The 18,535-nt window shown below is 39.5% G+C and overlaps 1 protein-coding gene across 16 annotated transcripts in view; it reads right to left on the bottom strand.

Moving 5' to 3' along the window:
* Positions 1-18,535, bottom strand: part of Wdpcp (WD repeat containing planar cell polarity effector) — a 326,719-nt gene that overhangs the window by 129,709 nt on the left and 178,475 nt on the right. The window lies entirely within an intron of this gene.

The raw sequence follows: 18,535 nt of genomic DNA, 5'->3' as shown, positions 1-18,535 counted from the left end.
AGGTATCTCCAGTTAACAACTACTTGCAATGGAAAAAAAATTGTCCTCTCCAACAGAGTCATAGAGGAGATATAAATCATACTTGAGTGAGAATCCCATGCCCAGCAGTTGGTGGAAAACACAAAACTAAATCAATGGTGTTTTGGCAGGCATTTTGTTCCCTAACATCTGGGCATTTTCTACCTTACAATTTTTTTTTTTTTTTTTGCTTATGTACTATGGCTTCCAATTTCGCATTTTCATGAGCTTTTTGTGTAAGTGAATGTGCGTATCTGTATCCATATGCATTTCTTGTGCGTTTTCTCTGTTTCTTCCCCCAGCCCCATTAGTTTATTTTATCTTATTCTGGTGTGATTGTCTGTTTTAGCTGCCCTTTTGTTTTCTAATGAGAAGGAAAGGGAGGGAAAGAGGGATGGAGGGTAGGAGAGAAAGAGGGAAGGAGAGAGGAAGGGTATGGATGGGAATGCGATAGGGAAGATATGGGAGGTATTGGAAGAAGAAAAACTGTGATTAGAATATTACTGTATGAATAAAACTCTTTTCAATTAAAATTTAAAGAAGAAAATGAGCAGAGAGTTCTCAAAAAAAAACTAGCTAAGAAATATCACATAAATGTTCATCGTCTTTAGCAATTAAGGAAATGTAAAACAAAATAAATCTGAGATTTCATCACCCCAGTAAAAATGACTAGGATCAAGAGAAAAAGTGGCAGCAAATGCTGGAGGGGGTGTGGTGAAAGGAGAGCCCCACTCACTGTTGGTGGGAGCATCTGCCGATTGGTGCAGCTACCATCAAAGTCACAATGGAGAACTCTCAAAATGCTAAACATAAACTCCTTAGCAACTGAGCAAATGACTTTATATCCAACTCCATTACCCAGCTAGCTACATTGTTAAGAAATGAAAGCCAACTGTCCAAGTGTCCTTCAAAAGAGAGAAGACCATGAAAATGTGGTACTTACATACCATGGAATTGTATTCATTTGTAAAAAAGAATGAAATAAAAAAATGTGCAAATAAGTAAGTGGGACAAGAAAATATTAACTGATGTAAGCCAGAAAGAGAAACACTGTGTGTTCTCTCTCATCTATGGTTCCTAACTCCAAATCTTCAGATATGAGTATGTAACCTTTAGTATAAGAAGAAACAAGGGGAATGAAAATTGGCCATGCAGGGGGGTTGGGGAGAATGTTAGAGGAATAGCAGGATACAAGTGATAGGACAGGAGAACTGGTAAATAGGCATAGGGTGGAGTGAAAATTTCTGGTTTCTTTGGAAAGGCAGTTGTGTCATGTGATATTTTTCTGGAAACTGTCTTGTGAGATGATGTTTTTGCTTAAGCAGATACATGGGAGGATGTTTTGTTAAGAACAAACACATGGTGCCTTTCTGGAAGCTTCCTGGGGAAAGGGCATGTGATGTTTTGCTAGAGCGGATGCTTGAGAGAACACATGATGTTTGGAAAGGGCATAAATATAACCCAACATATGGTGGACGATGCTGTGTGGTATTGGTACGCCTTGCCACTTTTTTCTGGTCATCATTTGCCATGACTTCATAGAGAAAGAACACACTAAAGAACTTCTGGTGGTGTTTCAGCTTCTACAGACTCAGGCCAATGGGCAGAGCCTCACAGTTTCTTCTGGATTGAACTGCAGTTCCTGATTTGTGAATGATGTTTTTGAGTGGATTGAGCTTCCACTGCTGATTTGTGTGAATTGAACTGCTAATACCCTGACAATACAGATTAGATTTGCTCCTAAGAACTATTTCTAGACAGGTCCATATCATCCTTGCCCTATTAACCTTTCCTTTCCACTATCTCTGATGGCTGGTGGGCTGGAGGGAGGTTAAAGCATTTAAGAACCTTTATTAAAACCCCATTAAAAAATGGGGCTCAGAACTGAACAAAGAATTCTCACCTGAGGAATACCGAATGGCAGAGAAGCACCTGAAAAAATGTTCAACATCCTTAATCATCAGGGAAATGCAAATCAAAACAACCCTGAGATTACACCTCACACCAGTCAGAATGGTTAAGATCAAAAATTCAGGTGACAGCAGATGCTGGCGTGGATGTGGAGAAAGAGGAACACTCCTCCATTGTTGGTGGGATTGCAGGCTTGTACAACCACTCTGGAAATCAGTCTGGCGGTTCCTCAGAAAACTGGATATAGTACTACCGGAGGATCCAGCAATACCTCTCCTGGGCATATATCCAGAAGATGCCCCAACTGGTAAGAAGGACACATGCTCCACTATGTTCATAGCAGCCTTATTTATAATAGCCAGAAGCTGGAAGGAACCCAGATGCCCCTCAACAGAGGAATGGATACAGAAAATGTGGTACATCTACACAATGGAGTACTACTCAGCTATTAAAAAGAATGAATTTATGAAATTCCTAGGCAAATGGATGGACCTGGAGGGCATCATCCTGAGTGAGGTAACACATTCACAAAAGAACTCACACAATATGTACTCACTGATAAGTGGATATTAGCCCAAAACCTAGGATATCCAAGATATAAGATACAATTTCCTAAACACATGAAACTCAAGAAAAATGAAGACTGAAGTGTGGACACTATGCCCCTCCTTAGAAGTGGGAACAAAACACCCTTGGAAGGAGGTACAGAGACAAAGTTTGGAGCTGAGATAAAAAGATGGACCATGTAGAGACTGCCATATCCGGGGATCCATCCCATAATCAGCTTCCAAATGCTGACACCATTGCATACACTAGCAAGATTATGCTGAAAGGACCCTGATATAGCTGTCTCTTGTCAGAGTATGCCTGGGCCTAGCAAACATAGAAGTGGATGCTCACAGTCGGCTATTGGAAGGATCACATGGCCCCCAATGAAGGAGCTAGAGAAAGTACCCAAGAAGCTAAAGGGATCTGCAACCCTATAGGTGGAACAACATTATGAACTAACCAGTACCCCGGAGCTCTTGACTCTAGCTGCATAGAGTCTTGACTCTAGCTGCATCCTAGGCGGCCATCACTGGAAAGAGAGGCCCATTGGTCATGCAAACTTTATATGCCCCAGTACAGGGGAAGGCCAGGGCCAAAAAAGGGGAGTGGGTGGGTAGGGGAGTGGGGGTGGGTGGCTATGGGGGACTTTTGGTATAGCATTGGAAATGTAAATGAGCTAAATACCTAATAAAAAATGGAAAAAAAAAGAAGAAGGAGAAGGAGAAGGAGAAGGAGAAGGAGAAGGAGAAGGAGAAGGAGAAGGAGAAGGAGAAGGAGAAGGAGAAGAAGAAGAAGAAGAAGAAGAAGAAGAAGAAGAAGAAGAAGAAGAAGAAGAAGAAGAAGAAGAAGAAGAAGAAGAAGAAGAAAAGAAGAAGAAGAAGAAGAAGAAGAAGAAGAAGAAGAAGAAGAAGAAGAAGAAGAAGAAGAAGAAGAAGAAGAAGAAGAAAAGAAGAAATGTGAACACCCTTGGAAGAGCAGAGCCAAATTCTAAGATAGAATATAATTATATACGGGTTACCAGATTCTGAAATAACGTGTAATATAACAAAAAAAAAGAACCTTTATTAAAGTATGTTTTGAAAAATATAAGCCTGAAACAGGGAAGCAGGGGAAAGGAAGTCAATAAAGAAGCAGAGGGGAAAAAGAGAAAAACTCCAAGAATGTCTGAAAAAGCCATAATCATATTATTTTTGCTTACCTAAATTGTATATTATCCATATACGTATATGTATACACATATGTATTTTTAATGAAGTTATGCCACTTGGGGTAATAAAGCTGTCCCCAAGAGACATATACTAATAAATATGCCAATACCAGGTATGAGAATCCCCATTTTGAGTTGTTCAGGGTAGTCTAAGAGATTCCCCAAACAATATGAGCTATTTCTGGGTTGGTCTTGCTGTTACCTCCTACAGTTTGAATGTAAGTCTCTATTCCTGAAGATATCATGCCCTCTGGACATGGCCACCTATTCTACATAGCAAGTTCTAGGCCAGCCAGTATTACAGAGTGAATCACTCACTCACACATACTCTCTCACATTCTCTTTTCATTCTTTCATTTATTCTCTCTCTCTCTCATCCTCTCTGTCTCTCTCTCTCTCACACACACACAGAGTATTATGTCTATTTGTTGAATTACTTCTATTATCAGCTATTCTATACTGAAGTATCTCAGTTTTGTCTGCCACAACTAACAGATTACCCAAATTTGGTAAATGAAAATAAAGCAACCTAGAACATTATTTCAGTTTCTGAAGGTCAGTAACCCTTGGCTTTGTGACCATGACTCATAATCTAAAGAGCATATTATATTCAAGGTATTTTCCACTAATGAAGTCAGCTGAAAGCTGGAAATTAAGAATCTGTTGGTATGATCTGGGGAGATGGCTCAGAGTATTTGATCCTCTTGCAAAGGATTTGGCTTCAGTTCCCAGCACCCACATAGTGGCTCACAACCATCAATAACTCCAACTATCCATGACTCTTTAAGACTCCATGGGTACCAGGCACATACATAGTGTACATACATATGTACAGGCAAAACACTCACACATAAACCTTAAAAATAAAAAAAAGAACCTGCCTGTAGGTTATGGATGGCAATGATTTTTCTATCTGCACCTATCTCTCTGATGTCTCTTCTTATAAAGACAGCATATTGGATGATAGCTACTGGCCCTAAACCTTACCCACCTTAATGGTTGTGTTTAGAAGTTTCACATGTGAATTTTTTCACACAATTTAGTCCACAACACCATGAAGTTCTAGTCTTCTGCTGAATATCCTTAAATTCTTAACACTCATAATCCTATTTCCTTAAATAGAACTGGGTCTGACCCAGTTTCCCCTGTGATTTTTCTTATTTACTTACCTTCCTGTTAGTATTGAAGCATCCCAAGGATCCATCTTTGCTTGTGGATGAATACTTTCCCATTCATAGTGTCCTCTTTCCAGGGGATGGAGCTCTGGATGCTCCTTCATCATCAGCAGCGGTCTTCTCTTCTTAACACTTGCTACCACCTTTCTAATCTCACTTTGTTCATCATACGGTTCAGTGGATTCTCACAACTTTTGGTTCATCAAAAATTCTTATATTGATTCAATTTATAAAACTTAACACACACACACACACACACACACACACACACACACACACACACACACACACACACACTTCTCCAATTTCCAGAGATTTGGCACAGGAGGAGAGATTTACTTTGTTTACTCAATTGACTATCTTACAGAAAGTGCTCTTCATGTATTAGTAACTGTTCTGAGTCAAGACTTCTGACTAGAACTAAAATTTGAAAGTTTAAGCTCAGTTTGAGTCACTAGAGTCCAGAAAGGCACATGGATTCATAACATTGAAAATTGCAATTATAATGGGTTAAACAAACGCCATGTCTTATTTCAGAACTAAGCAGGTATAAACCTCCTCTGTGTGAAAAGAGTGCCAAAGAAGCAATTCTATGTCAACTTGATCACCAAGCAAGTGCCTAGGAATAGCAGATGTAAGCCGCCTACAAAACCATGCCAATGGAAGACAAACTACCCAATAGCATTATGCCAAGGGAAGGCACAGATGGCTGGAGAGCGGCAGTTATAGGTCTTTTTATAGCATTATCAGATGGTACATTTGACATTCCAACTGGCCTTGTGCCAGTGGCCAAGGTAGTTAGAGATGCCAACATGAGGATGCTCGGAAGGCACACTCATCATCATGCCATCCAAGATGGGGCCAGAGAAGCAAACTTGGGTGGCTTTTATGCCACAATGAGCATAGCAAAATGATTATCTCTTATGTCATGATAATAATTGCTTTGGAGGGGCTACCTGAATTTTCAAACTTAATGTTCCAAAGACAAGAAGCTAGAAGCAGCACTTTGTGACCAGAGCAAGACTTTCAAGCCACACAGATTCCACCCAGAGAAAATATGGACAGTGAAGAATCTAGGGCTGCTTCAGTAAATGAAGATGTATATTTTAAAAATAATCTCTAGCTTCCACAAAGTTTCAAATACAGCTCAGAGGTTACTTTTAATTTACTACAAAACCAAAACACCAAAATAATGAAACTAGCATTGATAACTTGCACCCATACAACAGTGAAGTTTCCTTCTTGGCTGTTCCTTATACCCAACTGACAAACTTTGGATGCATTTAGTGATGACTGTTAGTCTCCTTTGGTCCCTTTAGGTGACCATCATGTTTTTCAGAGTAAAGGCTACTTAGAAGAATGACCCTCACTTTGGAATTCAGTTTTACCTTTTGGCAGGCAAGTCACAGGATACTGTGTTCTTGCTTAATATACATGGTGGCAAACTATGCTTATTTGTTCCATGTTTGTTTTATTGTTATAATTACATTATTACTTTGGCATTTGTAGTCCAGGATGGTCTCAAACTTGTTTCTCTTGTCTCTACCTCCCAAGGCCTGGGATAAAAGGAATGCATCACCAGTACACTGAGCTGTTTGTTCTGTTATTGATGAGTTATGATTGATTTACATACTGATTGCCAATGTTCTTGATTGCAGTTACTTATGTTCCCTTTGTAAGTAACACACACAAATTATAATATTTTAGAAATACTTGGATAACTTTTAAATAACTTGTTTTTGCTAAACCTTTCACCAGTTATAGAATCCATTAGTAACTTTCACCTTACTCCATTATAACCAATATTTGCCAAACTGTGACTTTCTAATTCAAGTATTACATTTAGATTTTCAATTAGATTTATCTACTTTCTTACACATGTACCTATATGGATTAATCATCACCCCACATATTGTTATGTTGTGGTTCTCATAAAATTCATTTGAAATAATTTTTAAATTTCTTTTGTGATTTCTTCTGAAATTCAGTTTTTTTTTAGCAACTGTGATTTAATTTGCAAATACTCATATAACTCAGAGGTATAGAATGTTACTAATTTATAACAATCCCTTTGGTTTCATGTATAAATTTTAAAAATGTTTCATGCCTTATCATATGGCTCAATATACAGTTACTTTGATGAATAAATGAAAATAATGTGAATTCTGCAGATGTTAAAAATAATGTTGGATTATATAGCTTTCTAAACATCAAAAATAGTTTCACATATTTTAAATATTTATATATCTATGCCTCCTTTTTCTATGAACTATTAGATCTACTTTTTTCAGTTTCTCAACTTTTATTTCAAGTATTTGAAGCTCAGCTATCTTGTACACAACTGTTTATTGTTATTTTTTTGATAAATGTTTACCACTATAAATATTTATCAAGTAAGCATTTCTGTAATTTTCTGGAATTACAGAGTTATAAATTCCAACTTTATAAATTTTTCCAAATGGTTGATAATCTAAATTTGTATTTTTTTCTAATGAGAACACCCCTCTGGACATTTTGTTAATCTTTTCTTTAAAACTTGTGGATGCTATAAACCCTTATCTCTAGTATCTAATATCTGTGCTCACAATGACTTTGTAGGAGTCTTTGTCTATTAACATTTTTCTACATCTTTACTTTGAATTTATTTATATTACAATAATTAAGTTTATCCTGGATACAAGTAAAGAATTGCACATCGAGCATAGCTACAACTTGCCTTGGGTCCAGTCTGATAACTTGTGACCTTTAAAAAGAGCCAAGGTTTACATTTTAGCAGGAAGGCATGAACTTTTTTTTAATCAAATGAATGTATATGTTTGGGCTTAAAATTAAAATCTTGCTGCCTGTTTTATTTATCATTTTCTGTTTTTAGATAGAATATTTTTCCTTTTTTCTGCAACTTTATTTTTTCCCCTATTCCCTCCCCCTGCCTTTGCTCACCAACCCACCCATTCCAGCTTCCCGGCCCTGGCATTCCCCTATACTGGGGCATAGAACCTTCACAGGACCAAGGGCCTCTCCTCCCATTGATTACCGACTAGGCTACCCTCTGCTACATATGCAGCAGGAGCCATGAGTCCCACCATGTGTTTTCTTTGGTTGGTGGTTTACTCCCAGGGAGGTCTGGGGTTACTGGTTAGTTCATATTGTTGTTCCTCCTAGGGGGCTGCAAACCTCTTCAGCTCCTTGGGTCCTTTCTCTAGTTCCTTCATTGGGGACCCTGTGCTCTGTCCAATGGATGGCTGTGAACATCCACTTCTGTATTTGTCAGGCACTAGCAGAGCCTCTCAGGAGACAGCTATATCAGAGTCTTGTCAGCAAGCTCTTGTTGGCATCTACAATAGTGCCTGGTTTTAGAGGTTGTTTAAGGGATGGATTCCCAAGTAGGGCAGTCTCTGGTCATGCCTTCAGTCTCTGCTTCATACTTTGTCTCTGTAACTCCTTACATGGGTATTTTGTTCCCCCTTCTAAGAAGGATCAAAGTATTCACACTTTCATTTTCCTTTTTCTTGAGTTTCATGTGTTTTGCAAATTGTATCTTGGGTTTTCTGAGCTTCTGGCCTAATATCCACTTATCAGTGAGTGCATATCATGTGAGTTCTTTTGTGACTGGGTTACCTCACTCAGGATGATATCCTCCAGATCCATCCATTTGCCTAAAAATTTCCAGCATTAGGTGTGAAAGGTGTTGGTTAGGGGGAACATACAGGACTCAGTCTTGGGCTATGTAATGAGCTGGAGACCGCCAGCCTGTGTCAAGCTGGTAATAGTGTGCACTGATTTTTAATAATTACATGCTACACAACTCAAACATTTAAATTTCAATTAATGTGTCAAGTATGCTTTGAAGAACAGTAAAATGAAGAGAAAAGACTATTAATTCTCATGCTTCTCATTTACAAAGCTTTGGTGTTTCCAAGTTCCAATTTAATGTTTTATCCACATCTTTATTTATTTTTGCTGTACTTACTGTCTCTGGTTTATTTAAAATTATCTTCACTTTACTCTCACCTATGGATACTCTCACTGGATACATTTTGTGTTCAGAGCTTTAATGCTTTTCAACACAGTAAAAGATGCCCCATTAACTCTTGGCATATACTTTCTAGTTAACAGCAACTGTAATTCACAATAGTTACTGGGATTTTTTGCAGTAATTCTGAATTTCTGCATAACAGCTTTTCTATTTAGGTATGCAATGTTGATAGGAAATGCCTGTATTTGAGCTTCTTGTATTTGAGCTCATTGGGGTCTTTGAAACCATAGGCCATGCTTTCATGAAGCTGCTACTAAAGACATGGCTCCAATTCTGCAAGTCATTTACAGTGCTCATTTTGTTGTTTGTTTTGTTATTTTTGAGATTTGATGATTTCTATTCATCTGTCTTTAACTTAATTGACCTTTCCTAAATCAGTCTGATTTTCTTGTAAGCCTAATGGGTAATTTTCTAGTATAATTTTTATAATCTTAATTTTTTTTAATTTCAAAATTTTTAAACTTTCCAAGCTTGTATTTTTTTGTTATGTTATTTTTTATTAGGTATTTTCATTGTTTACATTTCCAATGCTATCCCAAAAGTCCCCCATACCCACCCACCCCCAATCCCCTACCCACCCACTCCCACTTTTTGGCCCTGGCGTTTCCCTGTACTGGGGCATATAAAGTTTGCAAGTCCTAAGGGCCTCTCTTTCCAGTGATGGCTGACTAGGACATCTTTTGATACATATGCAGCTAGAGACAAGAGCTCCGGGGTACTGGTTAGTTCATATTGTTGTTCCACATATAGGGTTGCAGTTCCCTTTAGCTCCTTGGGTACTTTCTCTAGCTCCTCCATTGGGGGCCCTGTGACCCATCCAATAGCTGACTGTGAGCATCCAGTTCTTTGTTTGCTAGGCCCCGGCATAGTCTCACAAGAGACAGCTATATCTGGGTCCTTTCAGCAAAATCTTGCTAGTGTATGCAATGGTGTCAGCATTTGGAAGCTGATTATGGGATGGATCCCCGGATATGGCAGTCTCTGAATGGTCCATCCTTTCATCACAGCTCCAAATTTTGTCTCTGTAACTCCTTCCATGGGTGTTTTGTTCCCATTTCTAGGAAGGGGCAAAGTGTCCACACTTTGGTCTTCGTTCTTCTTGAGTTTCATGCGTTTAGCAAATTGTATCTTATATCTTGGGTATCCTAAGTTTCTGGGCTAATATCCACTTATCAGTGAGTACATATTGTGCGAGTTCCTTTGTGATTGGGTTACCTCACTCAGGATGATGCCCTCCAGGTCCATCCATTTGCCTAGGAATTTCATAAATTCATTCTTTTTAATAGCTGAGTAGTACTCCATTGTGTACATGTACCACATTTTCTGTATCCATTCCTCTATTAAGGGGCATCTGGGTTCTTTCCAGCTTCTAGCTATTATAAATAAGGCTGCTATGAACATAGTGGAGCATGTGTCCTTCTTACCGGTTGGGACATCTTCTGGATATATGCCCAGGAGAGGTATTGTGGGATCCTCCGGTAGTACTATGTCCAATTTTCTGAGGAACCACCAGACTGATTTCCAGAGTAGTTGTACAAGCTTGCAATCCCACCAACAATGGAGGAGTGTTCCTCTTTCTCCACATCCACGCCAGCATCTGCTGTCACCTGAATTTTTGATCTTAGCCATTCTGACTGGAGTGAAGTGGAATCTCAGGGTTGTTTTGATTTGCATTTCCCTGATGATTAAGGATGTTGAACATTTTTTCAGGTGCTTCTCTGCCATTCGGTATTCCTCAGGTGAGAATTCTTTGTTCAGCTCTGAGCCCCATTTTTAAATGGGGTTATTCGATTTTCTGGAGCCCACCTTCTTGAGTTCTTTATATATATTGGATATTAGTCCCCTATCCGATTTGGGATAGGTAAAGATCCTTTCCCAATCTGTTGGTGGTCTTTTTGTCTTGTTGACGGTGTCTTTGGCCTTGTAGAAGCTTTGCAATTTTATGAGGTCCCATTTATCGATTCTCAATCTTACAGCACAAGCCATTGCTTTCTATTCAGGAACTTTTCCCCTGTACCCATATCTTCGAGGCTTTTCCCTACTTTCTCCTCTATAAGTTTCAGTGTCTCTGGTTTTATGTGGAGTTCCTTGATCCACTTAGATTTGACCTTAGTACAAGGAGATAGGAATGGATCAATTCTCATTCTTCTACATGATAACCGCCAGTTGTGCCAGCACCATTTGTTGAAAATGCTGTCTTTTTTTCACTGGATGGTTTTAGCTCCCTTGTCAAAGATCAAGAGACCATAGGTGTGTGGGTTCATCTCTGGGTCTTCAATTCTGTTCCATTGGTCTACTTGTCTGTCACTATACCAGTACCATGCAGTTTTTATCACAATTGCTCTGTCCAAGCTTGTATTTTTAAATTATAGTTCCTATCTCTCTCCACCTTTTATTAAACGTAGAATCTTTTCCCACACAATATAATCTGAATACAGGTTCCCCTCCCTCTACTCTTCCCAGTTCCTCTCTAATTCCTCTCCTAATCAGATCCACGTGCTTTCTGTCTTTCATTAGAAACAAACAGGATAATAACAAAGATTACTAAGAGATGATAACAATAACTAAGAGATATTAACAAAATGTAGCAAAATAAAATATAAGATAAACTAAAACCCATCATAACAAAGTTGGAGAAGCCAAACCAACAGAAAAATAAAAGAGCTCCAGGAACAGGCACAAGAATCAGACCCTTTCATTCAGACATTCAGAAGTCCCATAAAAGTACTAGGTTGAAAACCAGTATATATACAGAGGTCTGTGTTGGCCACCTGAGTTCCCAGGAACTTCCCTCAGTTGACTTAAGGGACCTTGCTCTCCTGGTGTCCTTCATCCCCCTTGTCTCCCCACTCTTCTGCCTCCTCTTTTGCAGATAGCTCCTGTTTTTAGTAAGAAACCCACCCAAACATTTTGTTTGTCACTTTTTTAAAGTCTTGAGGTTGCTGTGAAACTGAAGCACTCGTTGCAGTGTTACCATAATTGGCTTCCCTGTGAATATATATCCAAGCAAAGACAACCCATCAGGATGTATGTGAAATACAACAAATATTTGTTCTACTTGTGAGAAAAGCAGTGTATGTGTGTGGTTGTGGGGGGTGGTCTACGATTTGGAGGAGACATATATTCCATCAGATATGCAAGACCTAACAACAACAACCAGAAAACCTTAAGCAACATTCTACTGAGATCCCTTCTAAGCTGACAACTTCTCAATAATGGAGAACAGTGGTTAGATAGATGAATTGCCAAAGATGCCAGTCCTATGCAGTGAAAAGGGATCAATGGCCACAAAGAGAACTGAAATGTAGGGAAATAATCTGAAGCCTAAAGAAGAAAGTTATAAAGTTAATTAGGGATCTAGATAAGAAAATTACTACACAAGATGAAATAAACATTAACTTGCAGAAAACATCAAGGAAAAAAATCAGTAAAGAAATTCAGACCCTGTAAAAGAGCCACACAGAAATTCTGGAAATGAAAGAATCAACCAATCAAAACAAACAAAAAACCAAACCAAAACAAAAATACACATAGTAGAAAGCATCATTAGGCATCAAGACCAAGTAGAAGAAGGACATTTGTTTGTAGGAAAATGGATATAAGTAAGGATAATTACATCAAGTGAATTATGCCAATTAAAAAGAAAAAATTATGAAAAAACAAATTAAGTTTTCCCTCATTTGCAGTTCCTAGATATTATACAGATAATAAAGTTTTGCATATATGATATGAAAGTAGAACTAAAACTATGGAGATTTAAAGAAGCAATGGAAAAGGTATGAGGAGGGAATAGAATGTGAGGAGAAATGGGCTCAACATGCAGCGTACACATGTAGAGAAACTTAGAAAACCACTACAGGTGGATGCAGTTGGCAGAAGCCAACTAGACTGCCCACCTTTGTGAACCTGATATGATGAACAAATATGTGATGGAGAGATGGAAAAAACAGAAAATCAGAGTGTAGGGTGCTGGTGTACAGCATCCTGGAGTTTATACAATCACAGACTCAGCCATTGAACACACCACACAGCCACAGAACCATCCTGGCTCTGAGCAATAAGGGAGGCCCAAGATGAGAGGAAAGGTTTACTTTCTGGATTGGACATCCTCAAATGAGCACTATGGTCCTCATCAGTGATGCCGGACATTTTGGTGTCAGTGGCTCATGCTGCTGTTCCAGGCTGAGAATGAAGCCCGAGATCTATATGGGCATATGCAGTGTGGCCTGCTACCTGCTGCCCTAGTACCATCCTCAGGCTTTGCTGGCACAAAAAGCCATCTGGATGTGAGTGGAATGTATGGCTATCTGAAGCCACATTGAAGCCTGTGATCCATGCAACAGCTGGGGGCCATGAGTGGATCAGTGGTCCTGATACAGCAGGAGCTGTGTTGATGTCTGTAGCCCATGATAGAACTACAGGACAAGAAGACTGTGGTCTGGGCTACAACTGAAGCCATGTTGATATCCATGGGCACTGGAGAGCTGGCCTTGACTCTTGCTTGCATAGTATAGATGCAGGAGAGCTGACCCTGACCCTCCAACTGACAGCACAGTGGCTCCAGCAGTGGCTTGGGCACAGAAGAGCTGGCCCCATTCTTCATTGGCCCATGCATAGTAGTGCAGTGGTGGCATGGGCAAGGGAGAAGACTTACCTTTCCCTTGGGGGCTGGCCACTAGCAGTTTGACTATGTACTAGTGAGTATATGGACAACACAAAATGGACGTTTTTTTCTTTTCCCTTTGGGGGCACATAGAGATCACAAGGAAGAGGGGCAGACATGGGAAGACCGGGAGGTGAGCACTATTGGAGTGCATGATTTAAGATTACCATTTAGAAATCAATAAAAAAATAACTAAAGATGTCAGTTGTACCTAAAGTAATTGATGCACTTCTATCCAAGCTTCAATAATGTGTCTGTGCAAAAACAGAAATTTGCATCCTAAAATTCATGTGCAATCCCAAAGAATCCCAGATAGCTGAAACAACCCAATTCCAAAACTAACTATAAATATACTACACAAAGAAAGCTGCATGATCCTGGCACAGAGGCAGAACTATGGAACTATAGAACACAAAAGAAAGTCCACAAAAAAATATTTGTCCATGTATAGTCTAAATTTTTCTGATGAAAATTCAAAAAAAGAAAAGAAAAAGAAAAGAAGAGAAAAGAAAAGAAAGAAAGGGAAAGGAAAGGAAAGGAAAGGAAAGGAAAGGAAAGGAAAGGAAAGGAAAGGAAAGGAAAGGAAAGGAAAGGAAAGGAAAAAGGAAAGGAAAGGAAAGCAAAGCTTATTGGTGCTTACTCCCATGAAGTGATTAGAGAGTCCATGGTTCTTTATATATATTAGATATTAGTGCCCTATCTGATTTAAGATAGGTAAAGATCATTTCCCAATCTGTTGGTGGTCTTTTTGTTTTGTTGATGGTGTCTTTTGCCTTGCAGAAGCTTTGCAACTTTATGAGGTCCCACTTATCAATTCTCTATCTTACAGCACAAGCCATTGCTGTTCTATTCAGGAACTTTCCCCCTGTACCCATATCTTCGAGGCGTTTCCCTACTTTCTCCTCTATAAGTTTCAGTGTCTCTGGTTTTATGTGGAGTTCCTTGATTCACTTAGATTTGACCTTAGTACAAGGAGAAAGGAATGGATCAATTCGTATTCTTCTACATGATAACCACCAGTTGTGCCAGCACCATTGGTTAAAAATGCTGTCTTTTTTCCACTGGATGGTTTTAGCTCCCTTGTCAAAGATCAAGTGACCATAGGTATGTGGGTTCATCTCTGGGTCTTCAATTTTGTTCCAGTGGTCTACTTGTCTGTCGCTATACCAGTACCATGCAGTTTTTTTTTTTTTTTTTTTATCACAATTGCTCTGTAGTACAGCTTTAGGTCAGGCATGGTGATTTCACCAGAGGTTCTTTTATCCTTGAGAAGAGTTCAAACAACCCCATTTAAAAATGGGGCTCAGAGCTGAACAAAGAATTCTCACCTGAGGAATACCGAATGGCAGAGAAGCACCTGAAAAAATGTTCAACATCCTTAATCATCAGGGAAATGCAAATCAAAACAACCCTGAGATTCCACCTCACACCAGTCAGAATGGCTAAGATCAAAAATTCAGGTGACAGCAGATGCTGGCGAGGATGTGGAGAAAGAGGAACAGTCCTCCATTGCTGGTGGGATTGCAAGCTTGTACAACCACTCTGGAAATCAGTCTGGTGATTGGACATAGTACTACCGGAGGATCCCACAATACCTCTCCTGGGCATATATCCAGAAGATGTCCCAACCGGTAAGAAGGACACATGCTCCACTATGTTCATAGCAGCCTTATTTATAATAGCCAGAAGCTGGAAAGAACCCAGATGTCCCTCAACAGAGGAATGGATACAGAAAATGTGGTACATTTACACAATGGAGTACTACTCAGCTATTAAAAAGAATGAATTTATGAAATTCCTAGGCAAACGGATGGACCTGGAGGGCATCAACCCGAGTGAGGTAACCCAATCACAAAGGAACCCGCACAATATATACTCACTGATAAGTGGATATTAGCCCAGAAACTTAGGATACCCAAGATATAGGATACAATTTGCTAAATGCATGAAACTCAAGAAGAACGAAGACCAAAGTGTGGACACTTTGCCCCTTCCTAGAATTGGGAACAAAACACCCATGGAAGGAGTTACAGAGACAAAATTTGGAGCTGTGATGAAAGGACGGACCATTCAGAGACTGCCATATCCGGTGATCCATCCCACAATCAGCTTCCAAACGCTGACACCATTGCATACACTAGCAAGATTTTGCTGAAAGGACCCAGATATAGCTCTCTCTTGTGAGACTATGCCGGGGCCTAGCAAACACAGAAGTGGATGCTCATAGTCAGCTATTGGATGGATCACAGGGCCCCCAATGGAGGAGCTAGAGAAAGTACCCAAGGAGCTAAAGGGATCTGCAACCCTATAGGTGGAACAACATTATGAACTAACCAGTACCCCGGAGCTCTTGACTCTAGCTGCATATGTATCAAAAGATGGCCTAGTCGGCCATCACTGGAAAGAGAGGCCCATTGGACTTGCAAACTTTATATGCCCCAGTACAGGGGAATGCCAGGGCCAAAAAGTGGGAGTGGGTGGGTAGGGGAGTGGGGGGGGGAGTGTATGGGGGACTTTTGGGATAGCATTGGAAATGTAAATGAGGAAAATACCTAATAAAATATTAAAAAAAGAGAGAGTCCATGGTTTCACTACTTGTGCTGGCTAGTTTTGTGTCAACTTAACACAGCTGGAGTTATCACAGAAAAAGGAGCTTCAGTTGAGGAAATGCCTCCATGAGATCCAACTGTAAGGCATTTTCTCAATTAGTAATCAAAGGGGAAAGGTTCCTTGCGGGTGGGACCATCTCTGGGCTGGTAGTCTTGGTTCTATAAGAGAGCAGGCTGAGCAAGCCAGGAAAAGCAAGTCAGTAATGAACATCCCTCCATGGCCTCTGCATTGGCTCCTGCTTTCTGATCTGCTTGAGTTCTAGTCCTGACTTCCTTGGTGATGAACAGCAGTATGGATGTGTAAGCCGAATAAACCCTTTCCTCCCCAACTTGCTTCTTGGTCATGATGTTTGTGCAGGAATAGGTACCCTGACTAAGACACTACTAATGACCTTGAGCATTTTCTGTGTTTATGGATCATTTATAAATGTCTTGTTGTGATTTATCCTAGTCTTTAACTCTGGTATTTTGCAATTTACTGGTTATTTATTTACAAAACAGCATATTAACTCTTTGCTATGAAGAATGCTGGACCATCAACATGACTTACTGAAATTTTCTGCAGTTGTTCCAAATGCTACCATTATTGTAGATTAATTCAAGTATAAGAAATCTGCTTTTTTCTAACTTAATAGAACAGATTATAAAACAAGGATGTCTTGAGTGATTCTAAGCTATCAAGTAGAAACAATTTACAAACATAAAAATTTCAATGGTTGTCTGAAACCCAGCATTACTAATCTTACACACACACACACACACACACACACACACACACCCCTTATAATTAAATACTACACAAAGATTTGAGAAGTGAGTAGTAAGAAAAACAGACTAGAAACTTGAGTTTTCAAGTCAGTACAGTATGCCAGACACTTCACATATGTTCACCTTTTTGATACTTAGGCAATTCATGCATTGTTGCCGAGTTGCAGACAATAAAGTAGAAGCAAACAGGGATAGGCAAACTATGCAAACCCACACTGCCAATAGCTGAGTTTGGAACTGAACCAAAAGGCCTGGATATTATTTTTAAAAGGTCAATATGAGGGCAGTGGTGTGAGAAAACAGACCTGATGACCCACCTCTGCCACTTTAACCTTTATCCTGAAAGCTGGTTTACACCCTACTTTGCCCACTGCAGCCTCAGATCCCCTTCTAAGTGAGGCGTAGGCAAATAATGGCAGGCAGCCAAATGTCACTAAGGACAAGAAGCTTTTTCTTCTAGTTTAAAGCAGTATGGGGGAAATCACAGGTTTTACTTTTTAATGTGACACTTGAAAATGTTATTACATTAAAATTGTTGTAAATGAACCTTTACAGAAACACTTTGACACTCATTGTACATGTGGCTGCCCTCACTCTATGGTGGCAGTGTCGACTCCCTGAAAGATAACTTATAAGGCTTGCAAAGAGAAATACTACCGAGTGCTCTCCAAAACAGGCTTGCATGGCTATGAACACTAGTTGACCTCCAGCTTACACTTGAGGCCTCTCTAGTTTCAGTCGTCTGTTTTCCATCACCACCGTTATATCAGGCTGTACATCTTTGCTTACCACCAACAGATTGCACAGAAAAAGCACCGTTTTGAAGTTACCTGATCCTTTTGCTTTTGTGTTTTCAGACAGTCTCATGTAGCCCAGATTGGCCTCCAAATTGCTATACAAACCAAGGATAAATTTCACGTCTGGTCCTCTTGCCTCCAGCTCACAGGCGCTAGCATGGCAGGAGTATGCCACCACACCTAGTTTATGAGTGGTGGACATCTAACTCAGGACCCTGCGCATGCCTGACAAACACTTTACCAACCGAGCTATATCCCTCCCCAGAGATACTTCGTCTTCTTCTTCTTCTTTTTTTTTTTTTTTTTTTTTGTGGACTCTTTGGTATTATTTTTAATCTTACGGAAGAGATGGCTTAAAGATAATAAATCCTTTGCAAGTAGAGATAATCCTGCTTACTTTATAAACTTTCATTTTTCAAAAGAGGTAATATTTCTTAGAATATAGTCTATGAACCTCCGGCCAGATGAAATTTAAACAGTAGGAATCAATCTATAAGAAAACATGATAAATTCTTTTAGATAATTTCAACATCAAGTCTCAAAAGTACATAGTACTTTCATAAACTTAAACAGAGCTCTGAGGCCTCAACACTCTTTATTTTGAGATCTCTTAAAATAGGCCTTGGCTAAAGGCAGTGTCTTAGAGGAGGAGCGAAGGTTCGGCACTCTGAATAATGTCTGTACTTTTCCAAATCAGAAAGTCTAGTCATCTTCTCTTATTTTAATCCATCAGTAGAAAATCTTTGTGGATTAAGGAGATTTGAACAAACAGAAAAGCTTTCTCTAAATTGGTACTGGGTTA

Source organism: Mus musculus, chromosome 11, assembly GCF_000001635.26.
Source record: "Mus musculus strain C57BL/6J chromosome 11, GRCm38.p6 C57BL/6J".
NCBI lineage: Eukaryota > Metazoa > Chordata > Mammalia > Rodentia > Muridae > Mus > Mus musculus.
This window is presented reverse-complemented; position numbering and strand designations above follow the sequence as displayed.